This window comes from Ascaphus truei, chromosome 9, assembly GCF_040206685.1.
Source record: "Ascaphus truei isolate aAscTru1 chromosome 9, aAscTru1.hap1, whole genome shotgun sequence".
NCBI lineage: Eukaryota > Metazoa > Chordata > Amphibia > Anura > Ascaphidae > Ascaphus > Ascaphus truei.
In genome coordinates this window covers 58,680,086-58,692,911 of record NC_134491.1, presented here as the reverse complement: position 1 = coordinate 58,692,911, position 12,826 = coordinate 58,680,086, and positions in this window count along the sequence as shown.

Here is a 12,826-nt window from a genome sequence, read left to right as displayed (position 1 = left end):
ACCCTTATTATCATACAGACAACCCCATAATCTCAAGAATATTATGGTGAGGAGTAAAGTATTCAGCAGTACAACTGAATGCGGGACAAAACCATGCCAGGACCCAAGATGCAAAACCTGCGCAATGCTCTACACAGCGGACACAATACAAATACCACACAAGAATCGGGAATACAAAATCAGAGGAGGGTTCACCTTTTCCTCCAGCAATGTCGTGTACCTCATCATGTGCATGAAATGCCCAGGGGGCTGCTACTACATAGGTGAGACAGGACAGGGGCTAAACAAGAGAATGAACCTGCATCGCCACAGCATCACACGCGGAACAAGAGACAGTCCTGTTGGCGAACATTTCTCTGACTCTGGCCATAAGATGAACGATCTGAGGGTTGCCATACTCAAAGGTAATCTTAAAACCCCGAAAGAGAGACGGTTGCATGAATACAAATTTATGCAACTGTTCGGGACACTTAGCAGTGGCCTTAACAGAGATCGAAATTTTATGAGTCATTACTGACACTAGCGAACTCTCTTCCCATGAGCGCTAAAGGCCATGTCTGTACATACTGTGCTATATGTATGCACACACAGCTGTCTCTCACACATACTAATACTGCTTATTTTTCCATCCATATACACCAATAGGGACCACATAGTATCCACACACACTTTTAGTTGTGCTACAAACTCTCACATTTCCACACCCACCCACACCATTTATATCCCTCTCACTCCACACACACCTTGTGTAGAGCACAGTTTATACTGTGGTCTCTCCATTCATTTTTATTCACACTGATACACATACACACTCTTTCTTCACTTGCTTTCAGTTACCCTTTGACACCTCCAGCCATAAATCTCATCCACACGGGGGAAGGAGAAGCACAGATAACATTGCAAGAGACACTGTTTTTAAGTTATCCTTGCTTCATTCATTGTAACATCGCCGGAAGAAGAGATCAGTGTATCTCGAAAGCTCGCACAAATAAAAGCATTTCGTTAGCCACAGAACGGTATCATCTATTTATTTTTTGATTATTGAAGCTCGGCTAACACGGTACTGATACCTCTACATATATATATATATATATATATATATACATACACACACATATATATATACACACACACACACACACACATATAAAAGAGCAAACAGTTGGCACACTACTAACCAGGTAAAAACAGATGCTTATCCCATATGAATAGAGCAAAAAGTATATTTACCAGATTGGGGTCCAGCAAAAAAAGAGACAGCACACTGCATGTAGTCTTCAGACAAAAACTGTATTGAATCACAGGGCACTGCAACCAACGTTTCAGTCACCCAGTGCACAACCCTGATGATGGTCCCCCTGGGTGACCGAAACGTTGGTTGCAGTGCCCTGTGATAAAATACAGTTTTTAGTCTGAAGACTACATGCAGTGTGCTGTCCCTTTTTTTTTGCTGGACCCCAATCTGGTAAATATACACGTGTGTGTGTGTGTGTGTGTGTGTGTGTGTGTATTTATTTCATGATATATAAAAATGCACCTTATTGTCCTACACAATTCCCAGACCTCCCTTTACACTCATGTTTTCATCAGAAAAGTGACTCTCCCTAGTGCTAGGTTGCTGAACCAAAATGCAGTGGTTATAATAGTATCAATTACATATGAAAAGTGTCATCAGAAAAGAAAACCCAATTGTTTCATGTTATATCTGCCTTCTGCATTGCAGATCCTGTCACCATGCGATCATCTGTGATATTTCTTGTTTTCCTTGTTGCACAGTAAGTCAAAACGATACAGACCTCTACAATGCTACTAGCCAGGAGTTTCTTATCTATAACATTATTTAACTTTGTTATTTAATAGTCAGTGCTAAGCCATGGGGGACATTACACTCCGTTGATTTGAATGGGCTGTAGGTGCCGCACGGCTTAGCACTGCTTTATAAATAGGGCCCTTAATGTCAGAACTATATTGATACAAAGTAAAGAGATTCACGTTGCAGACGTAAACTCTTGGAAGAATGTATTTGAGATAAGTGCTACTGTATGTACAAGCTGAGGACAGTTACCCTTGGTGTCTGGTTTCTGCTTGCATCAAATATACAGAACTGTATCAACTCCTGTGATATTTGAGATACTTTTTTTAATGGAATAACAAAATCTTATATTGACAAACTTCCTAAAGCCAATATTCCCTCTTCATCAAGTCAGAGATAATGAGAAAATACTCCTAATGTCCTTTAACGTCAATTATAATATTTTGTTGGTCTATTAAAACAGCATCACATACAAGTGACATGTTTCCTTCTATGTATTTGATTGGACTAAAAAGGCTTCAAATTATCCATCCATCAGATAATGTATTTTTTGCATATTGGCTGTATCGCGTAGTACTGTATATCATTCTTATTCATATACAAATGCTACGTCCCGGCCAAAATTAATGAAAGTCATCTTGTGATTAATTAGGGCAGTCCCATCTTGAATCAAATATCTTATATATTTCGTTTTATTAAAGTAACCTAGTGAAAGTGGCAGGTTTAATAGTTAAATATTAGTGATTTATGCCTTTGTTTTTAATAGACATGGTATTAGGGCAAAAATACAGCACCAGATTTATTTTTTCAGATTTCCCTGGTACTTTTACATCTTAACAATGAATGGTTATGAAATACTTGCACCCATTCTGCATTCCTGCCTCTCGCTTCTTCACTCTCTCACCTGCCCAACTCTTTCGTTCTGCCTAAGGATGTCTTCTCTCTACCCTTTTTGTATCTAAAGCCAACTCAAACCTAAAACCTCTCACTGTCCCACACCTCTGGAATATCCTTCCCCCTTATATCCAACTAGCACCCTCAAGGACCATCTTAAAACTCGCCTCTTTAAAGAACCATGAGTACTGTAGCTCCATAGTATAAGTCCCATGGCTAGTACTATATGGCTCATATGCATATACAGTGCCCCTTGCAGACGCACTTACCATAACACCCTCCTACTGTCTCTGTAAGTTGTCCCTACTTACCACTTAGATTGTAAGCTCCTCAGGACAGGGACTTTTCCTAATGTTACTTTTATGCCAAAGCACTTATTCCTATTATGTGTTATATTATTATGTCACGTGTATTACTGCTGGGAAGCGCTATGTACATGTATGGCCCTATATACATACATACATACATATTAAGATATACATACATACATACATATTAAGATATACATACATACATACATACAAAGTTACAGATAATACAAAACGTACAGTTTTAGAATACATACTAATTATTGTTATATGTTTTTTTGTTATAGGATGGTGCAAGTGCAGAATATGTAAGTTATCTTAATTTACCACAATACAGGGGGCCAAAAATGACAGACACATACATGATAATAATAATAATAATAATAATAATAATAATAATAATAATAGTATCGCAATCTGTGACATGAGGCAAAACAGGTGTAAAGTACTTAGATAATATTGACGCTAAGAGGCACAAGACAGAAACAGCTCAAAACATCAATTAACCCCAGAATTGCTTGATAGGGGATTACTGATTTAATTCCATTCTTCGTTGTATTTCCTTCAATATCTGATTAGAAACCTCGTTGTTTCACCCATGCATTGCGCTGTGTAAGATTGACTAGATAGTTCGTGGCAACCAACCTTCCAGGGACAGTTAAGTCCTTTACATTAACCAGCCAGATGTCCGGCTCCTCACTAATAACTCTTTCTTCTTGATATCTAAACGTTAGACGATCAATTTTAATTATATTCATTGTTTTCATAACTCAGCTGAAAATACAATTGCGATTCCGTTTAATCGTGTGATCTGCAAATATTAACTGAAGCTGGAGGGCTTCTGATAAAGTGCGTTTAAACTAAATCGTTTATTTAGATATAGCAAGGAATTCAGTGCTTATAATGTCATTGGAGAAAGATCCAGGTTTGCGCATATGACATTAACATTTCCCAAATCATAGCGTATCAAGGGTTACTTCCCACATCCTGTCCCACTTGTCATATTCATAAGAGATTAAATGTAACGTGAGAAGGATCAAAACTGATTTCCCAATTTGAAACTCATGTTAATATTTATTTATTTACAGAAAATGCCCTTTGTGTATAAACTCGACGCAGGATTTCTTCCTCACACCTTAGTAACAGTAATTGGACAAGTGAACAAAAATGCCAAAAGGTGAATAAATACTTGTATGTGTTATTTCTTGGGTCACGTTTTCCAAAAACTGTAATTGATGCTGCATATTTGAATAGGACCAAGTGAATTTCTTCTTAACGCACCCAAAATTTCCTCATGAAAGCAAAACAGAACCCTAGAACTAAATATATATGGTTTCACGTCCCCTGTAGCAAAGGGTGTAAATGAGGTTAGGGTAGATAATTACATTGTTACATTACACTAGCTGATATACCCGGCGTTTCCCGGGATTTAATTTTCCCGCTCCCCCTCGCTTTCTGCTCCCCCCCCCCCTTCACAGCTGCGTCCCCCTCCCACGTTCACATGTCAGATTTCTCCCCCCCTTTCACAGCTCCATTTCCCTCCCTTATTATTACATAGACGGGAAGCTTGTGGTCCCCAGAGCTAAAAGGCGCTATTCTCTTAAGAATTAAGATGCGATACATCAACAAATGTATTTGATGCAACATGGATGTTTCATTATATAGGTTAAAAAATTTTTTTTCACAAAATGGCTACACACACACACACACACACACACACACACACACACACACACACACACACACACACACACACACACACACACACACACACACACACACACAAAGATATGCAAAGATACACACAGGCCTAAACATATACTGTACTGAAAATAGAGAAAAGAAAAAAGCGCAAAGCCCATAGTGTAGAGAGTTTAATAATAGATGAGAGAAAACGGTTAAAAATCACTTACAAGTGTACGTTGATATCAGGCACATAAATATGTGTGAAAGTCTGTGGAGAAGGATCCGCTGAAACAGACGCAGCTTCTTGCTCTCCTGTCGTGGGATCTCCTCCAATCTGTGTAGTCTTCCCCAGGGTGACCGGTGTGGTCCCGCTTCCGCGTCACGTGTCGTCAACGCGTTGTGACCTCACGTTGTCCTTCGGGGGTTGGTCTCAGACTGACGCTCACTCCCCCACTGGATACCACAAGCAAGCTCCGAGCACTCCAACGGAGCTTCTAATTAGGCAACCTTAGTAGACACAGCCCTACGCGTTTCGAGAATAGATTCCTCTTCGTCAGGGGCACTGTGTCTACAAGGGTGCCGTAGTCTCTATAGTGTTACCTTGCTCCTGTCCACCAATGAGAATGATTGGAACATTAAACTAGAAAACTAGTGTGCTGTCTTGCACCCTAATGTGCTATAATATTCTACCTCAATTGTTGATTTCTACAATGCTAGCCCTTCATAATGATCACCAATAAATTAGAAAGTTCATCTAGTATTCCCCTGTTAGATTCACTTGCAGATATTATGGTCCTTTTTTTATATCAACTATCTTCCTATTAGCTATTATCTCCCACTAGTTTTCTAGTTTCAATCCAATTTTAATAATTGAACTTTAGCACATTATGTTGCAATTACTCTTGGTCCTGTCCCACTTAGAACTTTTATTGTTGAAATTTCTGATGTAATGTCTCTTATCCTAAACATACGCGATTGGATTAATGTTCCAATCGTTCTCATTGGTGGACAGGAGCAAGGTAACACTATAAAGACTACGGCACCCTTGTAGACACAGTGTCCTGACGAAGAGAAATCTATCCTCGAAACGCGTAGGGCTGTGTCTACTAAGGTTGCCTAATTAGAAGCTCCGTTGGAGTGCTCGGAGCTTGCTTGTGGTATCCAGTGGGGGAGTGAGCGAGTGAGCTTCAGTATGAGACCAACCCCCGAAGGACAACGTGAGGTCGCAACGCGTTGATATCACGACACGTGACGCAGAAGCGGGACCACAACAGTCACCCTGGGGAAGACTACACAGATCGGAGGAGATCCCCCGACAGGAGAGCAAGGAAGCTGCGTCTGTTTCAGCGGATCCTTCTCCACAGACTTTCACACATATTTATGTGCCTGATATCAACTTACGCTTGTAAGTGATTTTTAACCGTTTTCTCTCATCTATTATTAAACTATCTACACGATGGGCTTTGCGCTTTTTTATTTTCTCTGTTTTCTGTAGTTTCTATCCAGACCCGAGGGTTGGATCTGGCGAAGTAAGCTGCATACCCATAACATTACTGGATATTTTCCTTATTTTTGCACATTTTGGACGTTTTTCATTGTGCCTCCTATTCATGGTAAATTTATTCCATTATACATTGTACATCTTGTATCAATTATTGTCATTGGCATGCACGCTGGCTGAATTTGTGTAACCTATGTATACTGTTTTTAATTTATTAGGGGTCGCTCTTACCCTGTATTAATTTTTAATACACAATTCATATAGGTGTTTTTTAGTTACACAAGCATTGAGTGGAATATATTTTTATGTCTAAACATATACTGTAATAGATACTGCTGACACTGTCTGATTCTGTATATTTCTATATGGATTGTATGCCCCTGGCCGTCACATTCACAATAATTCATTCATCTCCTTCACAGGTTTACAGTTAACTTTGCAAGGGACAAAAAAACATTGTTTTTTCATTTCGACCCACGCTTCTTCAAACCCCCAAAAATAGCTTTAAACACTCTACTCAACGGTGGCTGGCAAAAAGAAGAGTCTTTGAAGTATAATCCTATAAAGATTGGGGACACATTTAAGGTAACTAGTAATAATCAATTCTTATATTGTGCTGAAGGGGAAATAAAAACGACCACATGAAACTACTATGTCCGGAGAGGAAGAGGTGTTTTCTAATAGGCAAAATGCAATCTTAAAATGTTACATTTATGTACAGTATACAAGAATTATACAATACGAAAGGTTACATGGAAATCGGCAAAATATTTGACTTGGTCCTAGAGAGAAAAAAGGCAGCGATGTATACACTGATACACTCATAGTACACAGATTTGATACACTGATGCACTTATAGTACACGCTGATGCACTCATATAACACACACAAATTGAGACACTGATGCACTCAGTAAACACACATTGATACACTGATGGTGTCATGGTTTCATATATGACAGAGGTGCAAACTTCTTGAGCTGCGGCCCCCTTGCTGGGAGCCGCAGCGTTCGCTCCCCCCTCCCCTAAGACTCGGCGTCAAATGACGTCACGGGTCATTGACATCACGTGACCCAGCCACGTAATTTGACGCGCATTGCCATGGCGAAGCGTGACGGCACATGACCCCGCGGTGCAATTTGATGCCGCATTGTCATGGCGATGGGTCGCCGAAGACTGGGCAGAGACCAGGTAAGAGAGTTACGGAGGCCTCACGCCTCCCGTAAAAGCGCTGGACTTCTGTAACTGCTGAAACCCCCCCTTAGAGATTCTCGCGCCCCCACGTTGTGCACCGCTGATATATGATATTGGTTTCAGTGTATTAATGTCTCATTAGCTCGTTCTCTTCCTCTGCACTCTGTGTAAAATATTTAGGGCGATATTCTCTTAGCTGCGAGATCACCAATCCGTGAGATCTGTCATGGAGTCAGTGGGGCTTCTGGGTCACATCGCACACGGAGCGGGCAATCTCACAGTTGTGAGAATCTTGGCCTATGAGGCCCAATTAGCTTGTTTGGTGGATACAAAATAAGCCCCTAAGTAGAGAAGAGAGAAAATGGGGGAGGGACGGGCTTGTATCGTTCCAACAGCAGATTAAGCCAGTGGTGCTCAAATTCAGTCCTCAAGCTCCTCCCCCCCCCCCCCCCAACAGGTCAGGCTTTCAATGTAGCCATGCATAATAATGGACTGCAGACATCTTCCCTGTTGGCAGTAAGTCCTGGTAAGAGCAGGTATGCCAACAGTAGTTATGGAGGTTTTCCCTCACACCCTGGTGAGGTGCCCTATGTATGGAGGGGAGTGGCCATATGCTTTGAGTCCCTGAATAGTGAAATCAGAGATGTGCCTGCCTCCTGAAGTATATAAGGCACAACACTGTTAGTTGTTAGTGTGTGGTGAAGTAGCTGGAAAAGTGTATGCTCCTGCATAAGGGATTGTAGGAACACTTTTGTGACCCTAGTGCAGTAACTAGCGGTACAGGTTGACCAATCAAGTCTGCCAGGGACCTGGCACAGAGGTGATCTCCCTAGGAGGAGAGGGAATTCCACTCCAATACGGGAGGGCGTACCTGGCAAAGGGACAGCACGGAGAAATGTGCGGCTAGAGCCGGCAGCTGCATGGGGCAGTCTGCTACCGAACGATTATCAATAAAGATGCCCTGTTAAAGATATCCCCACTGTGTGAGTGTGAGATTACTCAACAGTGGACGGCACCAAGAAGGTGTTCCTCACCAGGACCATCTCCCTGCGAAAGCACAGATCCTGATGAGGTGGAGGCGCTGCACGTGAAGTAAGTTGGACTCGTACCCACTACCTCAGCTACCTGTCCTGATGACATCCCCTAATACCATCAAGCGGGAGACTCAGGAGTACTGTTACTTGCAGGTGCACCACCATAAACGATCACGTAATGGGGACAGGATAGACCACACGGGCCAATGTGAGATTGGGTGGGTCAGACTAGGGGATACACCCGTTACACAACATATCCCTGCTTCAGAACATGTAGCTGAAACAGAGGCTCAGTCAAAGACTAAGCTTCTGATTGAGCCACTGGTGTTGAAGCTGGGACTGATTGAGCCACTGGTGCTGAAGCAGGGACTGATTGAGCCACTGGTGCTGAAGCAGGGACTGATTGAGCCACTGGTGCTGAAGCAGGGACTGATTGAACCCCCTGTGCTGAAGCAGGGACTGATTGAGCCACTGGTGCTGAAGCAGGGACTGATTGAGCCACTGGTGCTGAAGCTGGGACTGATTGAGCCCCATGTGCTGAAGCAGGGACTGATTGAGCCACCTGTGCTCAAGTAAAGATATCCTGAAAACCTGACCTATTGGGGGGGGGGGGGGAGCAGGGCCAGCCTTAGGGAAAGGCGAGCACGGCTGCCGCCTAGCGCCCCGCGCCTCCAGAGGCCTCTCTGTCCTTTCTCTCCTGTCGGCGCCAGGATCCAACTTTCACCCACCAGAGGGGGGCTCTGGAGAAAGGAGCGTGGGGCCCCCCCTCCTCCAGCTCCCTCCCACTGATGTGAATTTGGATCCCGGCGCTGACAGGAGGGTGAGGAGGAAGCGCGGGGCCTCTGCACCGGCAGATAGGTGTGTCTGGGTGGTGTGTGTCCCCTCTTATCTTCTCTGCAGCGGGCCGCCTCCTGCAGTGTCACGTTGCCATAACAATGTAATGTCACATGGCGCCGTGATGTGCGTTGTCATGGCAACATGACGTCGTGACTTGATGCCGCCGTGACGATGCAGGAAGAGGGCTACTCGTCTAGGTATGTGTCTCTCTCTCTTTTTTTAACAGGGGGGTCCTGCTGGCAGCATATTACCTTGGGCCCCACAAAGCCCGAGGCTGGCCTTTGTCGGGCTTGAGGACTGGAGTTAAGCACCTCTGGATTAAGCCATCAGAAGCAGTTATTAACCTAAAATCACAAATAACTTTGCATTTGCCAATAGAAGCTTGTTACTCTGAAGTTTATTTCCCTTGGCTTCATCAGTAAATCCGTCAAATAAAAACATATTTAGAAAAATGTGTTACTAAACTATTATATTACTCGGTGATTCTGAACTGTAGTATTTCACTAACAACAACACAGAAACCCTTGCTCAGCCAGCATATTATTGAATGCATATAAGTGGGAGGTGCACAAAAAAGGGATATGATCAGTGGATATAATCACCGAGAACAAAAAGAAACCCTATAGATGGCACTAAACTCCCTAATACCAGGTTGAATTGTGAGTTACTTATAACTTCAATTATGTGAACGAGAGCAAGATGTGTGCAGACACCATTATCAGTGGCGCTCTCAGAGATGACATCATAAACAGCCGACGTACGTTTCACTTGAGTTATGATTTCTCAAGGCTTATGGACGCCCCCCCAGCCAGGCCCTTTTTTAGTAGGGTGTTCAGTTAGTGAACTGAGGTTATTAACTCATTGTTTCCCGCAGGAAACTGTAAAACTCCAGTAGTTGTTGTGTTTGAGTTAAACTTGTTGTGGTAGAAGTATACATTTATTCAGGTTTTGTGTAGCTACAGTATCACCATATTGTGTACATATAATATTTTCAGTTATTCAGTGACTTACTCATATCGGGCTACTTCTACTCTAGGTGTATGTGTCCTCCCATCATTGTAGCAATAACTTCACTGCTGCATTATCTCCAGTGAATGGCTCCAAACATTAGAACAAATTGTAACCAGACACAGAAAGACGTCTGTGATTAACTCAGTTTATTGACAGACACTGCTGTAGATTTGTATACTCAATCTCTGTTTACCACATCTATAACCACATACTAGCAGCAGTGTGTATGGCATGTTGTTTCAACTGTAACTGCAGTGATTTATTCTCTACAATAACAACTAAACATAAGGCACATGGTCCCTTTAAGAAAACCAAACCATAAAATAAAAACCCCCTCCCCTTTGGGAGACTGACTACACAGCAGGTCACTCTCTTACTAGCTGGCCAGTTAAGCCAGTCACCAGCCCCAAAACATACGTTTAGAGAGATAATATAAATGACAATATCAAAGTCCATATCTATTGTTGTGGGAACTCGATCTCAGGAGAGTCCAGGCAATCCCTCTGGACACAATAATTTGGACAGGACAGCACTGCTCCCTCATCAGTCTAAGGAACACCGGTTCCTTGTAGTGAAACCCCACATCCAGCAGGATTTCAGTTTTATGGAGTCTTGTCCTGGGTGTGCATTCCAGGCAGTCCCAGCTAGCCCTGCATACAGCAGGCCTGGGCAACTGTACCAATCAGCTCTTCCTCCTGGTTGGGGAGAAGTCTTGCTACCCTCCTGGGGAAAAACAAGCTCTCTTTGTGACCGCTTCCTTCCTGCCTTTAAAGCCCAGTTCATTCAGGTCTGCTTAATAAGCGCCATCTGCATCTAGCCTCTCCAGGGGAGGTTAACTGCTTGCATGCTGGAACATACACTCTGCAAGCTCTTTCCAACCTGTGCAGACAGTGACTCTGTCACGTGCCACAGGGAAACCAGTTAACCAGGGGTCTACCTGATATTAGCTAGTAAATTATTTCTGTCATCTTGTTCATCACTAAGAGATCACATTAACACTCACATTTGAATATATTTTTGGTATTATATACCTTATTTGAACTATATTTCAAGTTCTGAAAACAAAATTATTTATTTATTTATAAATATTTTACCAGGAAGTAATACATTGAGAGTTACCTCTCGTTTTCAAGTATGTCCTGGGCACAGAGTAAAACAAATAATACATGGTTACAAATATAGTTACGTAAATGAACAAGGTATACATTATATACAAGACATTGCGTGCACAGTTAAAGAAAATATATATTATGAGCGTATGAAACAGTTACAGACCAGATTAAAGTGTGAGACAGCCTTAGATTTGAAAGAACTTAAGCTGGTGGTGGATGTGAGAGTCTCCGGTAGGTTGTTCCAGTTTTGGGGTGCACGGTAAGAGAATTATATCTATGGTGCTCGGCTTACACAGAATAATTATACATTTGTAAAGGATATATACACAACCAGAAACGATGATGCTGGCAGATCCAATATGATACTCCACGTGTGGATGATCAAACATGAAAGGAAAAATGAAAATACATAGTATAATACTGTAAAACACTTAATGAAAACTAAAAACAAACAGAGAAAACAGATGCTGAGAACAACAGGTGACTATAATAATTAAAAAGCCGAGCGCCATAGATATAATTTTGTTTTCACTATCTATCACCTGACCTGGGGTCAGTGTTATATCGCAGGCAGCCAGCTGGCCATCTATCTACTATATATTTCTGAAAGCAGTGTATGTCTGCGTCCCTAGCGGCAATCTCATTGGTCCCTTGGCCCGCCCGCCCCCGCACACCTCTCATTGGCCTGAGGCGGAGTGACGGGCCAAAGGACACACAGGGACACACACACACACACACACCTCTCTGTCCTCTCCCCCCCCATCACTCTCACCTCCCTCTCCACTCACCTCCCGCTCACCTCCCGCTCCACTCACCTCCCTCCCGCTCAACTCCCTCCCCGGCGCGGGACAGGCAGTGGGCAGGGCAGCCTGCCGCCTCCACTCACCTCCCGCTCCCTCTACTCACCTCCTGCTCCACTCACCTCCCCGGCGCGGGGACAGGCAGTGGGCAGGGCAGCCTGCCGCTGCCTCCACTCACCTCCCGCTCACCTCCCGCTCCCTCCCCTCACCTCCCGCTCACCTCCCGCTCACCTCCCTGGCGCGGGGACAGGCATTGGCCAGGGAAGCCTACTGCTGCCACGCGGCACCTAAGATGGCGGCGGAGGGAAGGACCCCTTCCTCCCTCGCGGACTAACTAACATGGCTGCGGCCAGAAGGAGAGGTGAGTGTGTGTGAGTGACTGAGTAAGTGAGTGAGTGTGTGTGTCACAGCGTGACAGTGTGTGTGTGTGGGACACTGTGTGTGTGTGCGTGTGTGTGTGTGTTACACTGTGTCTCAGACACTGTAGAGTGGGGACCGGAGCTACACATGGGGGGGGGTGGGGGGGTCAGGAGCGGAGAAAGATACAGGGGGAGTGGAGAGGAGGGACCCATCAATTTAAAGCAAACCAACCCCCCTCCTGTCCACTGCCCCCCCCCCCTCCTGTCCACTGCCCCCC